This window comes from Cupressus sempervirens, chromosome 2 (genome assembly GCF_028749045.1).
Source record: "Cupressus sempervirens isolate cs-2001-9-10 chromosome 2, ASM2874904v1, whole genome shotgun sequence".
NCBI lineage: Eukaryota > Viridiplantae > Streptophyta > Pinopsida > Cupressales > Cupressaceae > Cupressus > Cupressus sempervirens.
The window spans coordinates 179,768,902-179,790,405 of record NC_143119.1 but is presented as its reverse complement, the minus strand read 5'-3'; the positions used below and the strand labels follow the sequence as shown (position 1 = coordinate 179,790,405).

Genomic DNA, 21,504 nt, shown 5'->3' with positions numbered 1-21,504 from the left:
ATTTAGCCTTAGGTGCTTCCTGCTCGGTACCTTCTTCTTCCTCTGCATCCTCACCCATGGCTTGGGTCAATGCTAATGGCTCTTGCCCTTGTTCATCATCATCATCATCTACCTCTTCATCTTCTTCTTCCTCTGCCTCAGCTACCTCTTCTCCAAATTTAGCTTTAAGCTTCTTCACCAGTTTATCCTTTTTCTTCATTGTGGAGGCAGTTTTCAACTCCATGTCCACTTTTGATCTTACCACATCATATCTCCCAAAATGTGGTGCACTCTTGTCCACTTCTTTTGCTAACAATGTTGTTATTGCTACATATGCCTCATTAATGTTTATTTCATATCCAAGAGGTCTTCGCCATCTAACCCTTGGTATGGCTGCTTGAATATAAGTATAATCAATATCCACAAGAAAACATACATCATTTACATGTTGCTTTACTAGTGAAATAGGTATCCTTAGTCTCTGTTTCATGGATTTCTTGAAATCCTCAAAATAGTTGGTCATAAGTGTTTGTTGGAAATATTCAAGACTATGCTAGGTTACTTGTTAGAGGATTTGAACTAGTTCACCTGTTAGAATGAAGCAACTGATCTCTAGGTTACAATTGATTTGCTGATAGAGATTCTTTGAAGTAACGATCACCTTAATGTGATAGATATGACTTTGTTTCTTCTTTGCTAATATGGCCTTAAAATATACTTGCTATTGATTCTCATTTGCATGCTTTCATATATTCATCTATTCATTCCTTTTCACACACACACACACACACACACACACACACACACACACACACACACACACACACACACATACACAAGATATGATTCAATACATTACATATATATATCAATCCAATTTACAAAACTACAAAAATTGGCCAATATGCAAGTTAACACCAATATGACAAAGTTGGCTCAAATGAAGATACTCGAGTTCTAAAGACTGACTTGGTGAAGTTTTGATACACAATGTCCAATGTCATTACTTAGCATTGTCATGCATTCGGTAGAAGTAGAGGCTCGGTCCATACTAATCATCTCAGAGTATTCTTGAACTAGGTCTACACTGGCGACTCAGTAGATACTGTGTAACTTGGTAGAAACTAAATTACATGTTTACCATACTTGAACTTGGTAAACACTGATCATCACATAGCTCAATTAATATTGTCTTCACTTCTCATGAATTGTTGACTCAGTACAAACTGTGAAGCTTGGTAACCACTGGGATGTTCGGTAGGAACTTAAAGCTTAGTGGCTACTAAATTACATGGCAAACACTATAGACTGATCATTGAGCTCAATAACCATACAAAATCTGAATAAGTGTTGTCACTAATAACAAACTTGACTTAATGTCAACAATCTCCTCCTTCGGCATTAGTGACAAAAGCACTTATTACCCAAAACTTATGTACATCACAATGTGATACTGGCTCTTTACTATTTTTGAGATTTTTCAAAATTTGTCTTTGTAGGTATATACAATATACTTTCCTTTCTTTTTCATGATTCTCCCCCATACAATATTCATACTTTTTTTCATATACACACTGTCTCTCCCCCTTTTTGACACTAATGCCAAAGATTTATTTATAACTTATTTACACATAGAGACACCAATATAAGAAAGAAACTCAAAATTTACCTAAGTATGAGTGCTAAAGTCTTATCCCAATTTTCTTGCAAACCTTTGTATGTATGTAGAGCAACTTGGACTTCTATAGAGAGTTCTATCATGTGACCTGCAATTGAGAAATTGTTGTCATGGATCAATGTTTTTGAGTAAACAATGTTTTCTACATTGTGTCCATGATGGGAAGAATCATATTCTGGATGTTTATTAGTGAAGACTGGATCCTTGCTTCTTCTCTCAATAACTCTACATACATATCTTACAAGAATCTAATTTTTATATGACGTGCAAAGCTTGAACTGGGGTCATGTTGCAACTGCTATGCACTAGCCTTTAGATCTTCATCAATCTTTGTTAGTTTTCTCTTTATTTCCTTTGTGAACTTGGTAACATTACATAATTTTCCAAAATGTGATGTTACATTTGTGCAAGAGTTTTCAAGATTAGTTAAAATTGAGGAAAGCTCCACTTGCTAGATGGCAATTTGTTGAGCAATGTTCTCAAGCACTTTGTTATAAAATTTCTTCTTTACTTTCTCAATCAATTTGTCTTGACCACTGGGGTCTTCATTAAACTTTTGGACTACTTCTTCCAATTGAAATAAAATGTTTTAGGAAGTATCAACTTCAACACCTATTACCTCAGTCAAAATATTCTTAGCACTTTTAATAATTTTATATTCTCTATCTCCTTCCTCTCTTAATTTCTTCTACTTTGCTTTCTTTTGGAGGAGTTTACTAGCTATTTGAATTTGTTCTATAGTGGCATTATCAAAATCCCACTTTGGAATCTCAATCTCCTCATCAAGATCAATATCCTCCTCTATCTCTTTTCCACTCAAAAGTCTTATGCTTGTTTGAGCCTTAGGTTCATCTATCTTCGTGCATAATGCCTTATAATCCGAATTGGAGACAATAGTAGAGATAGCAAGACTAGCAATAAAAATTGATATAGTATCAATAGATTGAATACTGATTGGTATGGTTACTAAATCCAAAACTGATATACTTACAAAAGTATCTGAAGCTATAGAAAACAAAATTGTAGAACTCAAAATTGTACTTACTATTGATGAACTTGACTCGGTAATTGAAGAAGAGGGAGTTTGCAGCTTAGTAGATGAAGTGGTAGAGACTTCCATTGGTGATGTGTTCCATTATGAGGGAGCAATGAGTAATTGGACATTTGATGTGTCTACTATGGTCACAATCAAACTTGCTGAAGCTGTCTCTGAACTTGATGTAGCTGCTAATTTTCTTAGAGAATGAGGAAGTGAGGCAATGACTGCTACTACTATCTGTATAGGATCAATCTCCTCATCATCTTATTTGTCTTCCTTGGTGGCTTCTTCCTCTTTATCTTCTTCAACTTCTTCATTGCCAAACTATATTGTCTCAAAGTTTTTTCTTTCTTCCTCATCATCACTATCATCATCCTTGACTTCTATTCAAGAGTCACTTTGTTTATGCAAGTGATAAATGATTTTCCACATGCTTGTAGCACTCTTGACTACATGCTCTATATCTTTTAATAGAATTAAACAAGTATTAAATCTAAGAGTCATTCTATCTTCACTTTTCTTCATAGACTCTTTTACCTCAGCATTAGTAATGCTTGGTAACAAATGCCTGAGGGTTTGCTCATAGATATCTTTTGCTATCTGCATAGCTGAGTCCCATCTTGGCTTCAATCTCTCTAAAATTTCATTAGAAATTTGATAGGCTATCTAATCAAGGAAATACTTCCATTTTCCCATCTTGGTTAGTACCAATTCTTCAATCTGCTTCTTCTTAGCCTCTATCCTAGTCTCATACTTCAATGATTTGAAGTTGGTTATGCTTGAACCTTCTTCCAATTGTTTCAATTTTTCTTGGAAGGTGATAGGAGGCTTGCTAAACACAACTTCACTACCTTTCTTCCTGGATCTCGTGGAGAACACTATAGTGGATGGCTGGGGTGGCTTGGTGATGATCACCTTGCCTTTCTACTTTACTGGCTCTTCTTCCTTTTCTGACTCATCTTCATCCTCTGCTTCATCATCATCATCATCTTCTCCCTTACCCTTGGTCAACAAAAGAGGTGTGCTGGTTTTGAGTTTTACTATTCTCCTCTTACCTTTGTTAACCACCTAAGGAAGCTTGATTTCAAGCTCTATCCTTACCTTAGCCTTATCATATGTTCCAAAGTATGGTGCCTTTGGATCAATAGGTTCATTATCAAGGCTTCAATTATGTCTTTTGCTTCATCAATGTTTAACTCATAGGGAGGAGGTTTTACCCATACAAATCTTGGTTTTACTACCTGAATGTAGACTTTTTCACTTTCTACCATGAAACAAACTTCATCTTTGTAATCTTCAACCAATTTCCTGGGAATCCAAAATTTGTTATTCATTTTCTCCTTGAAGACATCAAAGTAGTTTTCTATTACACTGACAAAATTCTCACCCATTTCTACAATATATTCGTTAATCTGATACAAAACTGCCACATCCTTTATCCATATGACTGTACCTTTAGAAGGGAAAAAATTTTGAACATAGAAGAATAAGCATGTCAACAATGAATCGAATTTACAAGGATTGTTCTTGGATGTCTTTATACTTTCTATGTTTTTGTTAAATTCTTTCAACAACAAGTCTGCAAGATCAAATGACATATTTTTCTTCATGACTTTGAATGCCAAGTCTATTGATTTACATGACACACTATTTAGATGACTATAATTGTATATCTTGTGAGCTATCACATGTTTGCCAAATTTTAGTTCTACATCTAATACACTACTGATCTTCATACCTCTGTCATCCCACTTGACTAGGGTTTTCTTCTGCAATTCCACCTGACCTAGGGTTTTAGTAGTTTTGGATTTGGAAAGCATGGGAAGGCTAGTGATATGATGAACCATCTTCTTAGTGATCAAAATTAGTTGGTCAATCCATAACTGACCATTATGAACTTAGCTTATGATGTATTTGATCCATTCGATTTGAAAACTCTGGGGTAGGTGAGGAATGTGGGTTAAACCTTTATCTTCCAAATGCTTATGCTTGGGTTTAAAAACTCCATTTACACACAATTCACCTAGGGACTCATCCATCTCTAGGGTTCTAATTTCTTGAATTGCACACTTAAAATGAGTTCAAATATCATTAATGAGTAGTACCTTAGGAGGGATTTGCGATTGCGCTCCATTTGGATCAAGGGTTTCTGCAATTGCTAGCACAAGTTTGAAATCTAGTGGTTTCTATTTGACTCCTTAAACCAACATTTTTGACCCTTTCTTTGCCTTGCTAGTACTGCTTGATGCTGCCATGGCTACTTAGTAGGTGATGGAAAAGTTCAAAAAATTTTATTGCAAATTTCACTTGAAATTGCTCTATTTGTATACAATTTGCTTGATCGCAACAATATATTAAAATTTTCGGTGAAAAATGAATTTGATCTCCTACCTTTTGATAACATTTCCCATTAATGCTTGGTATGAATGTGTCATTATGTATGACAATATGTGTTAGTTTGTGATAGCCTATCATCCACTATCTATTTAGATTGATCGATGAATGCTTCATAACTCAATAACCAAACATGTCTGACTAGTTATTCCCAACCTTGTGTAGTAGAGTCCATGACCCAACCTTACTTGGTAGACAAAATAACTTAGTGATAACTGATTTGATCTTCTGTGATTCCTTTGTATCTTGAATACTAATTTGGATCTTTGCTTTCTTCAACTTTGGAACTATTTAGATGTGATCATGATAACGTAGTTCCAATCTTTGCTTAAGAACCTAATTTGAAATGGTGGAGTCACTCACTTCTTGAGTGACATGACCATCATTTCTTGGACTTGCTTCTTTGGTGGATTTAGGAATGCATTGCTGCCTCATTCACTTTCTGACGTTGTTTGCCTTAGCTTTCTTTTCATCTTCAATTCTACCTGTATTCATGCAATTTTTGGCTAGATGACCAAGTTTTGTACAAGTGAAACATCTTATGGTGGTCTCTCTTTTCCTTTGTGATGTTTAACATAGTTCATGCCAATTTATCCATACTCTCCATAGTCATGACATTTGCACTAGGTGTTATAGTCCCAACCAAATATTACTTTCACAATTTGCTTTGCTGGATTGAATGTATTGGTTCTGAAGTTTGATGCCTTGTGACCTTGTTTCTTGCATTTGTGACATTTTCCTTCAAAATTTGGTTTCTCTTTACATTCATTAGCCTTGTGACTATTCTGATTGCAATTGTAACATTTTCCATTGAATTTTTCTGTACCATTACTCCAACATTTGTTTGATGTATGACCTATCTTACCATAGTGATTGCAAGTAGGTCTTTGATTCCTTTGAGCACCTTGTTGGGAGGATTCACCTTCTTCTTTGTATCCAATTCCTACTTTACCCTTTTGTTTATAGAGATTTTTCTGATTTAGCTAATTCAATTGATTCATTTCTACTTGGGATTTCATCATTCTTTCATTGATTTGTTTTTTAGTGTTTAGGTCATTCTTTAATCTTTCACTGATTTTCTTTTCAGATCTCAGCTTACTTCTGATTCTCTCATTGATTTGTATTTCTCAATTTAGATAATTTCTTAATCTTTCATTGATCTATCTTTGACTCATGATTTCTTCATTTACATTGGAGGTTTGATCTATAAGATCTTCATGCTGACTATATTGGTTCTAGATCTTATTGTTTCTTGCATCCATTTCTTCTTTCATCTTGTTTCTTTGCTCCAAGATTTCACATAGCCTTATTGACTAAATTTCTTGTTCTCTTTTGAGCTTTCTTATTTCTTCTTGCAGGGAACCATTTTTCTCTAAGAGTTCTTTGATTGCATCATTTGTGAACTGCTTGAAGGGAAAAGGTCTTTAATCTTTTCTTCAATGTACTATGATCATTCATCTAATTTGCAAGTTCCTTCCTTCTTTTCAGAGATTGGAAAGTTGCTCCTTGGCTTTGTTGAGTTGTACAAAGGCTATTTCTAGATCTAGCTTTTCATTGTCGATTGCCTTATCAAGTTTGAATATCTCCATTGTCCTTGATCTTTTCTTGAGCTATTAAGCTTTATCCTAAGAACCACAAATGCTTTGATACCAATTGTTGGAAATATTCAAGACTATGCTAGGTTACTTGTTAGAGGATTTGAACTGGTTCACTTGTTAGAATGAAGCAACTGATCTCTAGCTTACAGCTAATTTGCTGATAGAGATTCTTTGAAGTGCTGCTCACCTTTATGTGATAGATATGACTTTTCTGCTTCTTGGCTGATATGGCCTTACAATATACTTGCTACTGATTCGCATTCACATGCATCCATATATTCATCTATTCACAAGTAGAATGGTCTACTGAAGAAAACCTCCTTTTCTTGATTAGATGTAATATAGCTTACACAAACTCTTCAATTTATTCCAAACTATCATTTAGCATTATCACACCTTCACACTTTGGCCACACCATGATCAACACTTCAACTATTTTTCCTTCATTAAATATGTAATGTTTAGTAAAACCCTAAATGTTTCACTGCCATAAACTTTCCCTAATATGGTTACCTTTGAATTTGAAATGCATCGATGTATACCATGTGTTGACATTAAAATGAAGTTTATTTATTAATGACACACACACTTAATCAAATGGTTAGCAACTACTGAGCTTATCTTGTAGTTTATAGTTTTAACCAAGTAACTCAAGCTCTACTAAGTCCTACAGTTGCTATTGAGTTCTGGGAACAATATTTAGTTTGCACCAAGTAGTATCTACCAAGTTGGTAATTATTAGTGTAAACCAAGCTTCATAGTGTTTATCAAGTTTCTTAGTGCAAGCTAAGTTCTCCAATATTTATTGAGTTTGTAGGATCAATGATGTGAATCTAGTGTTGACCAAGACAAGATGTGTCAACCAAGTGATTCAATTTATACTGAGCTCACAGTAATAGTGCTGACCGAGCTATGTAGTGTCAACTAAGTGATTCAGTTTATATGCCAAGTTTTGCAGTGTTCACCAAGTGACCAATACAAACTAAGTTCAAACTACTTGGAAGTGATTAGTATGAACTCAACTTCCACATCTACTAAGTGCATGACGATGCTGAACATCAATAGTGATTGTCGAGTATTAGAACCTCATCGAGTTTGTCTTTAGAAATCGAGTACTAGTATTTGGGTCGACTTTGTGTATTTTGCTGAAACTTGTATTGTAGCTGACTTTGATGAATTGTAATTTGGATTGGTATATATCTAATGTATTGTGTCACATCCAAATGAAGTAAGGAATAATATAGTAAGAAGTAATATATGTGAGAGCATAAATGTGAAGTAAGAAGGCTACAAGTAGTATAAGGAGCAACAAAGATTTATCTATCACAACAATGTGATCATTACACTACAAAGGAATCTCATTCAACAAATCAGAGTTATAAATCAAAGATCAACCACTACTTCATCTTAATAGATGGAACAATTAAATCCTTTCATAAGGTAGACTTAACAGTCTTTTGTAAATCTCTTTACCGAGTACATAATCATTGTATTTTTTGTAAATCCTTTGACAAGGTAGACCTATTAGTCCTTATTGCTCCTAACAGGGAAAATCATTTTAGTAGTCCTTATTGCACCTAACAAGGAAGATCATTATAAGTGAACATTGTAGGCCTTAATAGGCCAACTTTATATTATGGTACTAAAGCTTGTGGGTATCATCCTCACCCCACTTTACTTTCTATTTGGAAGGTTTATGGGTCACCATATTGTGTGTTAAAGTGTTACAATTTTTTTAATGCTTTCAGTTTTTCATGCATGCAATTAGATCATAATACATATGAAGGATTAATTGGTGAAGTAAGAATAAGTTTTATTGGTTCTTGATTCACCCCTCCCCTCTCAGTAACCTATCCTATCTTATATTTCCAACAATTTGTATAAAAAATTTGTGGTTCTCAAAGAAGAAGCTTAACAACTTGAGCAAAGATCAAATGCAATGGAGGTATTCAAACTTGATAAGGCTATTGACAATGAAAAGCTTGATTTGGTGGCTATTGGGAAACTTAAGAAAATAAAGGAGAAACTCTCTCAATCCTTGAAAAGAAGAAAATATATTATAGTACAGATGAATGAAAAACTCTAGGCTGAAGAAAGAATTCAAGATATCTATTCATAAAGTAATTTAGATGAGGCTAATGAGGCAATCAAAGAACTGTTAGAAAAGAATGGTGACCTTCAAGAAGAAGTTAGAAAGCTGAAAAGAGAACAAGAAATACATTCAGTAAGATTGTGTAAATTCATGAAAGAAAAAGACAAGGCAAAAAAGAGATAGAAGGAAAGAACAATGAAATTCAATATCCATCCCTTCAACATATAGACTTCATTGATTAGCTTACTAATCCAAATAAAGAAATCATGAATCTAAGATCAAAGAATGAAACTTTGCAAAATGATCTAAACACTAAAATAAAACCAATGAGAGGATGGTAAAATCTCAAGCATACATGAATTAGTTGAATGAGAAAAATCAATACAAATAGAAAGGCAAATCAGGAACTGCATATATAGAAGAAGGTGAATCATCCAAGCAAGGAGCTCAAAAGAATCAAAGACCTACTTGCAATCACTGTGGTAAGTTAGGTCATACATGAAACAAATGTTGGAGTAATGGTAAATCTAAATTCAATGGAAAATGTTACAATTGCAATAAGCATGGTCATAGAGCTAATGAATGCAAAGAGAAACCTAAATTTGAAGGCAAATGTCACAAATGCAAGAAGCATGGGCACAAATCTTTTGAATACAAAACCAAGATGTTAAACCCAATAGAATAGATTGTGAAAGCTCTATTTGGTTGGGACTACAACACATGGTGCACATACCACTATTGTATAAAATTTGGACACATTAGAGAAAACTATGTGAAACATCACATGAGGACAAGATACACTACAAGAAGATGTTTTATGTGTATAGAATTTGGACACCTTGCCAAGAACTGTATGAACACTAGAAGAATTGAAGATGAAAAGAAAGCCAAGGCTGACAATATCAAAAGCAGATGAGACAACAATGGATTCCAAAATCTTCTGAGAATGCAAGTCCAAGCCACGAAGCATACGTCACTGAAGAATTGGGTGACTCAAGCATTTCTACTTGATCTCCCAAAGGGATAACTAGAACTAATATTCTAAAGTAGACATCTTACATTAGTTCCAGTTAGCTAGAAGGAAAGATCCATATCAGCATTAATGATGCAAGAGGACCATTAGGTGTCTAAGGAAAATCAAGACCTTGTCAAGCTAGGTCAGGTTGCAAGACCTTGCCAAGCAAGGTCGAGATACACTAAGTCATTGTGTGGACACTAAGTTATGGTTGACTCTACCGAGAAAATGATCATACCAAGAATTTATGATGATTGGAAAGTGAAATTTGTTAAAAAGGAAGAAATTGAATTCATTTGTCACCATAAATTTTTGAAGAGTCATTTGTAAAGAGCTATTTTTGTGCTTCCAAGTGATCTATGCAATTTGTTGCTGAAGTTTTCAATGTTTTTAGAAACCCTACCAAGCATGGCATCCTCCAATAGCAAGAACAAGAAAGGATATGAGGTTTTGGTTTGAGGAATCGATTAGAAGGCACCAGACTTCAAGCTATGTCCAAAAATTGTAGAAATGCTTGATCCAGTTGGAGCTCAGTCACAGATTCTACCAAAGGTACTACTGATTAATGATATTTTCTTACATTTTCATTGTGCAATTCAAGACATTGGAACCCTATAGATAGGTGAAACTCTGGAAAAATTATGTGTGAATGGGGCATTAAAACCTGAGCATCAACACTTGGAGACCAAGGGTTTAACCCACATTTTGCATATGCCTTGAGACTTTTAGATAAAATGGATAAGGTTCATCCTTAATTGTGTATACAATAGGAAATTATGGTTGGATCAACCTATTTTAATAACTAAGAAAATGATTCATCAAATCATAGGGCTCCCAATGTTTACCAATGCTAAGACTACCAAAACCCTAAGTCAGGTAGAACTGGAAATAAAAACTCTTGTCAAATGGGATGGAAGAGGTATGAAGATCAGTTGTGTAACTGACATGGAGCTAAAATTTGGAATCCATGTGATAGCACATAAAACCTATAGCTTCATTCATCTCAATAGCATATCATCTGAGGTAGTTGATCTAGCTCTCAAGGTGGTGAAGAACAACATGTCCTTTGACCTTGCCAAGCTTATGCTAAACAAATTTAACAAAAAAATGGAGAGCATCAGGACTTCAAAGAATAATCCATGTAAGTTTGGTTCACTCTTGACCTATTTATTCTTCTTTGTACACAAGTTTTTCCCCTCAAAAGGTTTGGTCATATGTAGAAAATACTTACTCATACTATACCAAAACAATGAGTATATAGCAGAGATGGGTGAAAACTATGTTAGTATCATGGATAATTATTTTGATTCATTCATGGAAAAGATGATAAAAAAATTCAAAATTCTGAAGAAACTTGTAGAAGATTACAAGGATGATGTTTGTTTTAATCTAGACTATAACAAGGTATACATTCAAGCAGTCAAACCTAGAGTGGTGTGGGTTAAGCCTCTAAGCTATGAGGTTAACATTGATGACACCAAGGATATCATTGAGGCACTATTGAATGATACTGTGGATCCCAAGGATAAATATTTTAGTATGTATGATGAAGTCAAATCAAGAATAGAACTTGGAATAAAGCTTCCTCAAGCTATTAGCAAAGGAAAGAAGAAGATAGAAAAACTAAGGAAAGCTAGTTCTACTCTCCTATTGACAGGAGGTAAAGGAGATGATGTGGAAGAAGATGATGCAAGAGATCAGGCCGAAGAAGCTAAATCAAAAGAATAGCCAATCAAGAAGAAAGGTAAGGTTATCATAACCATACCTACCAAGTTATCTACTACAGTATTCACTAGAAGAACATCTAGAAAGAAATTGAAATTAGGTGAAGAAGCAGAAGATGTTATTTTCAAACGTCCTCCACCTACATTTCAAGAGAAACTAAAAAAGATTGATTTTGGAGCTGGCATGGAAAAATTTAAATCATTGACATATGAGTCCAAGAATGTAGAAGAGAAGAAACAAGTTGAAGACATGATGATGTCGAAGTTAGTTAAATGGAAATATTCACCTGATCAACTTGTGTGGGAAATTCCCAATGAACTAATGGAAAGAATCAAGCCTAGATGGGAACATGCTAAGAAGACTGCAAAGGAAATATTTGAATAGACTCTGAGGAAACTCATGTCAAGTCTTAATGATAATGAAGTGAAAGAATCCATCAAGAGGAATGAATAAAAACTCACTCTAAAATTCAATACTTGCTTGATATTGGTTAATGACATAGAACATGTGGTGAAGATTGCCACTACTACTTGGAAAAATATCTACAATCTTCATCAAAAGAGTGATTTTGTTGTTCATGTCAATAATAAGGATGATGAAGATGACAAGGAAGAAAAGGAAAATGATGAAGAAGAAGAAACAAATGATGTTAATTAGGATGATGCGGAGCAAGAATAGGAAGCTATTGAGGAGAATCTCCCTGAGATTTAGAGCATTGAGGAAACTAACCTTGAGAAGATTGCAATAGTAGTTATGGCCTCATTTCCTCACTCTCTGAGTAAAGCTTTAAAGACATCAAGCTTAGAGAAAGCTTCTGCCAAGTTGGTTATGGCAACCACTACAATTCCAAGCACCCAACCAATCTTTCACTAGTACATTTGGGCTCATTTTTTGACCTTTATTGGTCAAAATTTTGACCCAATTTTCAACCAAACTTTGATCAAATTTGACCAACACATTAGTTGATAATTTTTTGCTCAAAAATTTGACCAATCTAATGGTTGGTCAAAATTTCAACCAATACGTTGGTTGAAAACTGTTGAAATTGCTAGCACATTTTCTAACAAGCATTGTTCAAACTTTTGACCAATATTTGGTAGAGAACTGCATTGGTCAAAATTTCAATCAATGCTTGGTAGAAAATTCTAGGGCATTGGTCAAAATTTTGACCAATTCTTGGAAGAAAACTATAGGGCATTGGTCAAAATTTTGACCAATGCTTGGTAAAAATCTATTGGGCATTGATCAAAATTTCGACCAATGCTTGGTAGAAAGCTGTTAGGCCTTGGTCAATATTTTGACCAATGCTTGGTCAAATTTTTTTGAGGCTCATAGTTATTGAAGTCTACTTTAGCAATGGCCCTTCCTGTGAAATTGCCATATAAAACCTTTCTAATGAGATAATGGGTTATGAGCTCTTCATCAGTGGGATGGAACGTGAATCCAGGAGGTAGTTGTGCATCACTCATATCATGAACCATGATATGAGTGATGCACAACTACCTCCTGGATTCACGTTCCATCCCACTGATGAAGAGCTCATAACTCATTATCTCATTAGAAAGGTTTTAGATGGAAATTTCACAGGAAGGGCCATTGTTGAAGTGGACCTCAACATCTATGAGCCTCAAGGAGGGTTCAATTCCCTCCTTTATTATTCACTATGCATATAATCCCCTACACCCATTTGATCTTGAATGATGATATGTACTGAATGTTGAGTGTCTGTTCTAAGTGCTCCAAAACCATCCATTTCATGCCTTCATATGTACACAATGTCTTTCTAGTTTCTTTCTACTTGCACACCCATTTCATTTCATGTCACTCTAAGCTCTCAACTATTTCCTGTTGATTGATTATACTCACTAAGTTGGCTCACCAACTTACCCCACCAAGTCAACTATTCAAGTATGCTCACCAAGTTGACTCTTTGAGTTCAGTCATCAAGTCACCCCACCAAAGTGCCTCATCAAGGTCAATCTTTAGGTCCGCTCATCGAGCTCGCTCACCAAGTCAGCTTGCCATGTCGCATCTCTAAGTGGCCTTGCTAAGTCATCTCACCAACTTGCCCCACCAAGTTGCCACTTTAAGCCCACTCACCATGTTAGATCATCAGGCCAGCTCCCCTCCAAGTTAGCTTGCCAAGCTAACAATTGAAGTACGCTCACCATCGACTCTCTAAGTTCACTCACCAAGTCTTCCCCCTAGGCCAACTCTCTAGGTCAGCTCACCAAGTCACCCCCACATGCCCCACCAACTTGCCACTTTAAGTCAACTCGCCATGTTAGCTCGCCAAGCCGACTCCCCTAGTCATCTCACCAAGCCAAAAATTCAAGTATGCTCACCAAGTCGACTCTTTATGTTTTCTCACCAAGTCTGCCCCAAAGTTAGCTCACCAAGTCACGCCCACCTAGTCACCTCAACGAGTCAACTCTTTAAGTCAGCTCACCAAGTTGGCTCACCCAGTGGTTTTACCACCTTGCCTCAGCAAGTTGGCTCGTTATGTATGCTTGCCAAGTTGCCCCACTAAGTTGCTTCTCTAAGCCCACTCACCATGTTAGCTCACTTGTTTGACTCACCAAGTTGACTGTTAAACTACGCTCGCTAGGTGGGCTTGCCAAGTCACCCCACCAAGTCATGTCAACAAGTTGATTGTTCAAGTATGCTCACCAAGTTGACTCTGAGTTTGCTCATCAAGTCACCTTGTTGAGTCACCTCAATGAGTTGACTCCTTAAGTCTGCTCACCAAGTTAGCTCTCCAAGTCATCTCACCAAGTTGACTCACCATCTCATCTCACCAAGTGGGGCTCTCTACATAGGCTTGCCAATTTGCCCCACCAAGTCACCTCTTTAAGGCCATTGACAATGTCGGCTTGCTAGGTCTATTCCCAAAGTTGACTCACCGAGTAAATTGTTCAAGTATGCTCACTAAGTTGCCTCGCCATGTTGACTCTTTAAGTTCACTCAACAAGTCCGCTCGCCATGTTAGCTCGCTGAGTCAGCTCACCAAGTCACCCCTCCAAGTCACTTGAAGCAAAGAAAAATTTGGTGTCATTCAAACTTACCATATCTGAAGGGATATAGTGGCTGAAAGTGCATATTAGATTCATGGCACTGAATATGATGGATGGAAATTGCATATTGAACCATGCAGGATAATATTAGTCTTTCTGTTGCAGATAATACTTCATATCATACCTTAAAGTGGTCATTTACTAGTCCCAAAGTGGTCTATAGAAGCCTACAATAGCTAGCTAACATTTGGATGTGATACATGTTGATTATATGGCATTAAAACCTATGGATTGAATTGTTACAGTTTGATTTGTGGCTGATAATAGGTCTGTAATCTCTCTTTTTAGTCGTAGCAATAAACAATAAACTCATATTTTGCCATATCATTTAGTTGTACATGTTTTGATTCATTGCATAGTCATTTCCTTTAATCATTTGTCATGTGTTATCATAAACAAGCATCAAAGTGAGCTCATTCTCATGAAGAGGGAACATGAATACTAGAAATATCATTAGAGCCATTTTCATTGGAGCTAATAAAATAAGCACATTAAGCTCTAAACCTTGTTTGTGTTCCTCAAGTTAAATGCTTGTAAAACCAACCTTCAATAACACCATTTTCAGGCTGCATATAAATGTCCATGGCACTGTCCTCACTGTCCTTACCAGCATAATCATTTTTCAAGGGTGGAACTTACTTTTCATTTCATCTTCGTGTGCACTTGCTTGCAACAGGGTGAACAGTGACACAACATTCCTCGATAGAATAAAAGCCTTGGATTACACATCTAGTAGATGCTAAGTTTTAAATTTTTATTCTTTGATTGAAATTTTGCTTCAGTACCATTGTGACCTTTTCACACCTTCATAACCATTGTTGCTTCATGGTACTATCCTCACTGTCCTTACTAGCATAATCATTTTTCATGGGTGGAACTTTTCATTTCATCCTTGTGTGCGCCTGCTTACAACAGGGTGAACAATGACACAACATTCCTAAACAGAATAAAAGCATTTGAGTACACATCTAGTAGATACTAAGTTTTTACTTTTTATTCTTTGATTGAAATTTTGCTTCAGTACCATTATGACCTTTTCACACCTTCATCCCAACACAAATGAGGACCCTTTCTTTTGGCTTTCACAATGTGTACTTTGTTAGTTTTAGTTGTAGCGTGGCAACATTTTGAAGTCTCAGGGGCTGTCAGATGGAAATCTTGAGAAAGTCAGGGCCCTAGTGGCAAGTATTTAGTTGAGATCAATTAGTTCAAATTTGATCTCAACTCAAAGATATTCAGTTGAGAATCAAGATCAATTAGTTTAAACTTTATCTCAACTCAAAGGTAGTAGTTAGGGCAAGCCCATGAAGTTGGATGAGTATTGATAAGGGTCGAGTAAAACAAATATCACTTCAGGTCTGAACAAGTTGAGTTTTTTGACACTTAGTCAAGTTTCCACATTTGCTATAGATGGAGCTAGAGAGGAGCTTGATTAATGCCCTCCTCTTGAGGCTCCAAACCCAAATTCGTCACAATTTCCTCAGTCTTGATACAACAACTAGACACTTGCAAGTTCTGAGCAACGTTATATGTTCGAGCATCATCATTGTTAGTATTCACTTAGCAAAAAATGTCCCTCTATTCACAAATTCATTTCCTGTAAAGAGTGAATAGAGAAAGGAATAGTGGGTGACTGATGAACAAACATAGTGATGCTCTTAAACAATGTTGTATGGTAAATTTCAAAATGATATCTAGGATGTGACCAAGCCTCCTTCATGATGCTCCAGATTTTCCTATTTGAATATTGACAATTTTTTAAATGCAAGGTAAATACCATTCAATCAACTTTGATTACTATATTATCCATATTAAAAGCTCTGATCATTTGGAGGAAAAGAAGCGGAGCTTCAACACCTATTTATCTGGGACAAAGTACTTTTGTTGCTTCTATCAACAATTTAACACCTTATCAGAAGAACCACAAATGACATAGCCAATACAATATTCCAAGTCTCCTCTAAGATGTTCCTGATTTCTTTAACACCAGGTGACTACCATTGGCATTGATCACCTTTTGTTACCATATTATCCATATTACAACTTTACTACTCTAAAATGACATCTAATCAATACAAATTTAGAGCCAATACTTTAAAATGAATATAAATTAGTCTAGGAGTAAATGCCAGTACTTTAAAATGAAGTTAAATTAGTCTAGGAGTTAGAGTAGCAACACCTTGGAAAAAGATTCATGAGAAAACATATTAGCATTGATCTTCATCTAACTCATAATTTATTGATTAGAATTGCATAACATCTATCTTTATCCACATCCCCAGTCACCTTTTTTTTCTCATCCATTGGTGGGAGTGGAATTTGCAATTAGGTAGAAACCAATTCCCATGTGATCTCCACATGCATTAATTTTTGTTAAAAATAGACAGGCAAAATAGTATACAATTTGTTATATCAGAGTTCATACCTTGATTCTCCTCATCTTATTACTGAATTTTGAATTGACTTTGAAGACATCTGTTTGTGCCATAGTTTTTGTATTTGGATCTTTATTGAGAATTTTATGTTTCACACATGAAAGAGAATGTAGCAATATGACAATATCTTCATCGGTCAAATTCAATTGAGTCTTCACTTTTGAGTAACTTAGCCTTTTAGATGCATTGAATAGAAAGAATGCTGATGCCTGCATACCATAACCATAGAGTAAGTTACACAAGGAAAAAGAAGTGAATTCTAGATATACCAAGGAAACTGATACTGATAAATGTGATGTATTTACTTTGCATATTTATGGTTTCTATAACACATCAATTTTAGTTTTCCTTTAAATAGATAGCATAAGTAGAAAATGAATCAAATTATCAATGTATGGTCATTAACAATTAATGACATTAACCATTGCTTTAACATATCCTACCCAACTAATTCTTAACCAAAAACTGGAAGAAGAAATTCCCAATAATGATCAGTAGAAAATGATCTATAATGCCATTTTATATGAATCAAGGAATCTAACTGTCAGCCAGTAATCAACCAAAGAGGCAATTACCTAGTAAGTAGTAACAACAAGTTCCATAGGCTTAGGGTAAAACTTCCCATTAATATTACAAGTACCCAGAGATTATATTCATGTAAGCTTTCTATGCTTTGGCCTTTGTTTGATAGAACTACTTGAACACCTCTACGCATCTTACCTGCATTAAGTAGCAAAGGTTAAAATGTTAAGCTACTTCAGAAATTGGAAAATTTAAAAGGTATACTGTATAAAAAATGGGCATACCATTTTGGCTAACAGGTTAAGATGAAATGATTTATAACTTGGCCAAAACCCAGTTGTCAAAACTGTCATAGTCAAGTCTATGCCAGGATGTGCTTGAGAATTTTCATTAAGATAATCGTCAAAATGCCCTTGATTCTCCTTTGCTAATGTTAAATTTGTGACCTACATACAAGCACATAGATTTTTACACAATTTACAATTAGATTAACTTCATTGATAAGAATCAAAGTGAGTTTTTAATTTATGTATGATGCAACATACCATTCCCTCCATTTTAGAAGTAAACTGACCACCACACTACTGCTTTAGCTTTGTCAATATCCTTCTTTCATGATCATCATTTGCACTTTTATCAAACAAAAGTCTCTATGCAAGCTTCTTCCTGCAATTTCGACAAATATTAATTATATATCACAACACATAATAAGACAAAGTCCTAAATTTTAAAATAGCATTATATGGATGAAGATTTTCATTCACGTCATGAATTCCAGATGTGTAAAGTTGCATAGCTACACACAAAGACAACCTGAAAAGACTCTTTGTGTATGGTTTGCATTAATAAATATTCACATATACATAGAGATTAATGCATACACAATAAGCTCAACTATCCCAAACTATCTATCAGAGTATGACATATGAATTTGGTGTCTTCCATCCATGAAGGACTATCAATAGAGACATGTTACTAAAAGAAAGAAAATAACACACTATTTTTCAAATATTGATTTTTTCAAAAGAGAATAGCAATACATGTACTTATAAAAGAGACACACTCATACAACCACAAGCCAACCCACATATTGGCCACACTGTTTGACAAGAACCAATAATTAGCGAAACATTTACTAGTTCACTAACAAAAAATAGTAATATACCCATTGGAAAGTTGATTAGTTTCTACATAATATAGTGTGTAATACTAATCAATAAAATGTTTTTATTTTGAAACTTTGCCGGATTAAACTTAAAGATTTTTTTAAAATTGTTATTTGACCTACCAATTCTCTTATTTGTCAAATTGTGGACCTAAAATAAGCTAGCTTAGCTATGATACAATTACTATCATAATGAGCATAGAAGTGAAAACGAATTAGGGCCATTATTTCCTACCTATTAAAGATTTTTCTTGTTTCTTGGCTTGTTCATAGGCAGCCTTAAAATGAATCAGGGCCATTATTAGCTATATGCATTATAAAAGCTGCAAAAAAGGATAATAGTGTAGACTTTATATTACCTGAGCTTCAGCTCGGCGATGTTGCCTATCATGTTATTTCTTTCTATCATCACTTTCCTTGCGTAGTCACTCATATTTCTTATGATGCTCTTTAATTTTATGTGCATTTGGTTCAACCTGTGTGTAAATATCAAATTATTATCATCCACCATCTCTAAATGTTTGTTACTATGCATATAGATTGTTCATTACCTTAACTAAAACAATTGCAAATGCCTTGTTACCTTCTTTAAAACAATTGCAATTTCCTCATCATAATCAAGACTTGATGCCAGATGCAGATCCTTGGCAGCTTCTTCTTAGTTATCAAGCATTGCTCCTACCATTCCTCATGCTTTATGGCCTTTGGCAGAGTCTGGGTTAATCTATACTTGATAATTCCAAACAATAGTCATTTAACATTTTTTAAAGCAATTAAAACTAGACTAATACAAAAAGAAATTGAACCATTTATTAAGAATATGGAGTATGTAACCTGGACATACCAAAATAGAAAATGTATCATATTCTAATAAACAAAACTCTGCTGTTATAAACATTGGATTAGATTGTTTGAAGTAATAAAGGTGAACCAGCTAAATAATGGGCTAATAAAACATGCTTTATTGCTACTGAGAAGCATTAAAAACTATATTAATGGTATGTTAGCCTGCACACCCAAATTCTGGGTTAGTTCAACCATGGAGATTCCCAGGGTCCTATCAAATGGTTCATACCAGACAACCTTTCTATTCTACAAACCTCAATGGGTGGTCCACATTGACTGTCCAAGTAACTGCCTCCTCAAGGAATCGGCATAGTGGATGCCTATGTACCAACTTTTGGTGCCTTCTACATTAAAGAAACCTATTTTGAAGATATTGGCTAAAACCTTGGTTTGGTTGCCTTCCATGATTTCTTCCACATCTATGGCATCTTCTACCACTTTGGTGGTGTTGGTTTAAGCAGCCCTGTGCAAAAGTAGTGTAAAAATCACAACACACACATTCGACACTACCCCAATTTTTGAGGTTGTTACACCAAAGCAACCAAACTGTGTCTTGTATCATTTCTTTGCCAATGCCTATTAGTACCATCCAAAACACCATCCTAGTCTAGTTCTACACCTTGAGTGGCACCTTCTTGCCAGTCTTCATACGCTCCCTCAGAAACATATTCTTGTATTTCCTGCTATCTACTCTCTAAGTTATTTTCTTTTGTGTTCTTGCTTTCTCCCTCTAATGCTTCTCTTTGCCAATCCCCTTCTTCATGTGGAATTATAAATTCTTTCCAGTCCATGCTTGAAATAAAAGAATTTCCATTCTGAATTCCCTCAATGTTTCTTCGCTCATCTACTCTATTCTCAACCTGGCTAATTTCTTGCGTGTCAATATTAGACTCGTCCTGAGTTCTTTCTGTTCCTCTCATAAAATTGGATTCATCACTAAAACCATTAAATGGATGATTTTCAGAGACATTGGTATCATTTATGTCTTGACCCCTTGTGGTAATATTTAATCCAGTTCGGAAACCTTCCCTAATGATTAGGCATACATACTCATGAGATTTACTAAGACTTATCAGGATAAGATGCAAGAAAAGAGCATGATATATGATTCTTTGTTTCTCTAAACACATAAAAAAAAAACTAAAAAAAAATTGGATAATTGGTTAAAATGACAAAAATGTCGGTATAGTCTAAAGCTAGCATGTCAATTTGTTTATGAAAACTCAATTTTATAACATCTAGTGTGCCAGAAACAGAGTTTATAGACTATGGAAACTCAGTCACATCATTTTATGACTGACAAGTGCTAAAAACCTCTACCTCAAAAGGAGAGTTCCCATATCAAAAAAATAAAAGATAAATTAAACACAAAATCACTGCTTATATCAGTATAGGCACTCACAATAAGCCAATCAACTATGATGGCAATCAACTCAAAATAATAAGGTAAATAATATGTTGGAAAATTAAAGTCAATAGTAGGGCATACCAAAAAATAGAAATAGTCCCATGGAGCCTTAGCTAGCCTAACTCCCCTATTGTTGTTGAGGACCTCTGTTCTTCATTCAAGGCTCTACCATGCAAAAATCTTCCTCTGAGTAAAGACTGCAACAAAGAATTAGAAAATTATCTTATTGTGGTATTGTAAAAGAGTGCTATCAATGAGAGGAAAAAAAATGTTGATTCAATAGAGTGCTATTATGGCCCTACTAAATAATAATCAAAGAACATTCTACAAAGTGTGAATTTAAAACAATGGTTGAAATTGAAGCCTTGAAAAACATATATCAACTACTTCCAACGCCATACAAAATTAGACTCATAAATCCCATTGGATCAGATCTACAATAGATTTCCTATAGAAAGTGAATGTATCATGATGATCAAGGCATTTGTTCATAGCCATTTAGGATGTCAGTAGCTTTACTCGAGATTGGAAATG

General features: G+C 35.0%; 1 pseudogene; it reads right to left on the bottom strand.

Annotated features, from left to right (window-relative positions):
* Positions 1-16,823: 16,823 nt before the first annotated feature.
* Positions 16,824-19,149, bottom strand: LOC149571668 (cullin-1-like; annotated as a pseudogene).
* Between the last annotated feature and the right edge of the window lie 2,355 nt (positions 19,150-21,504).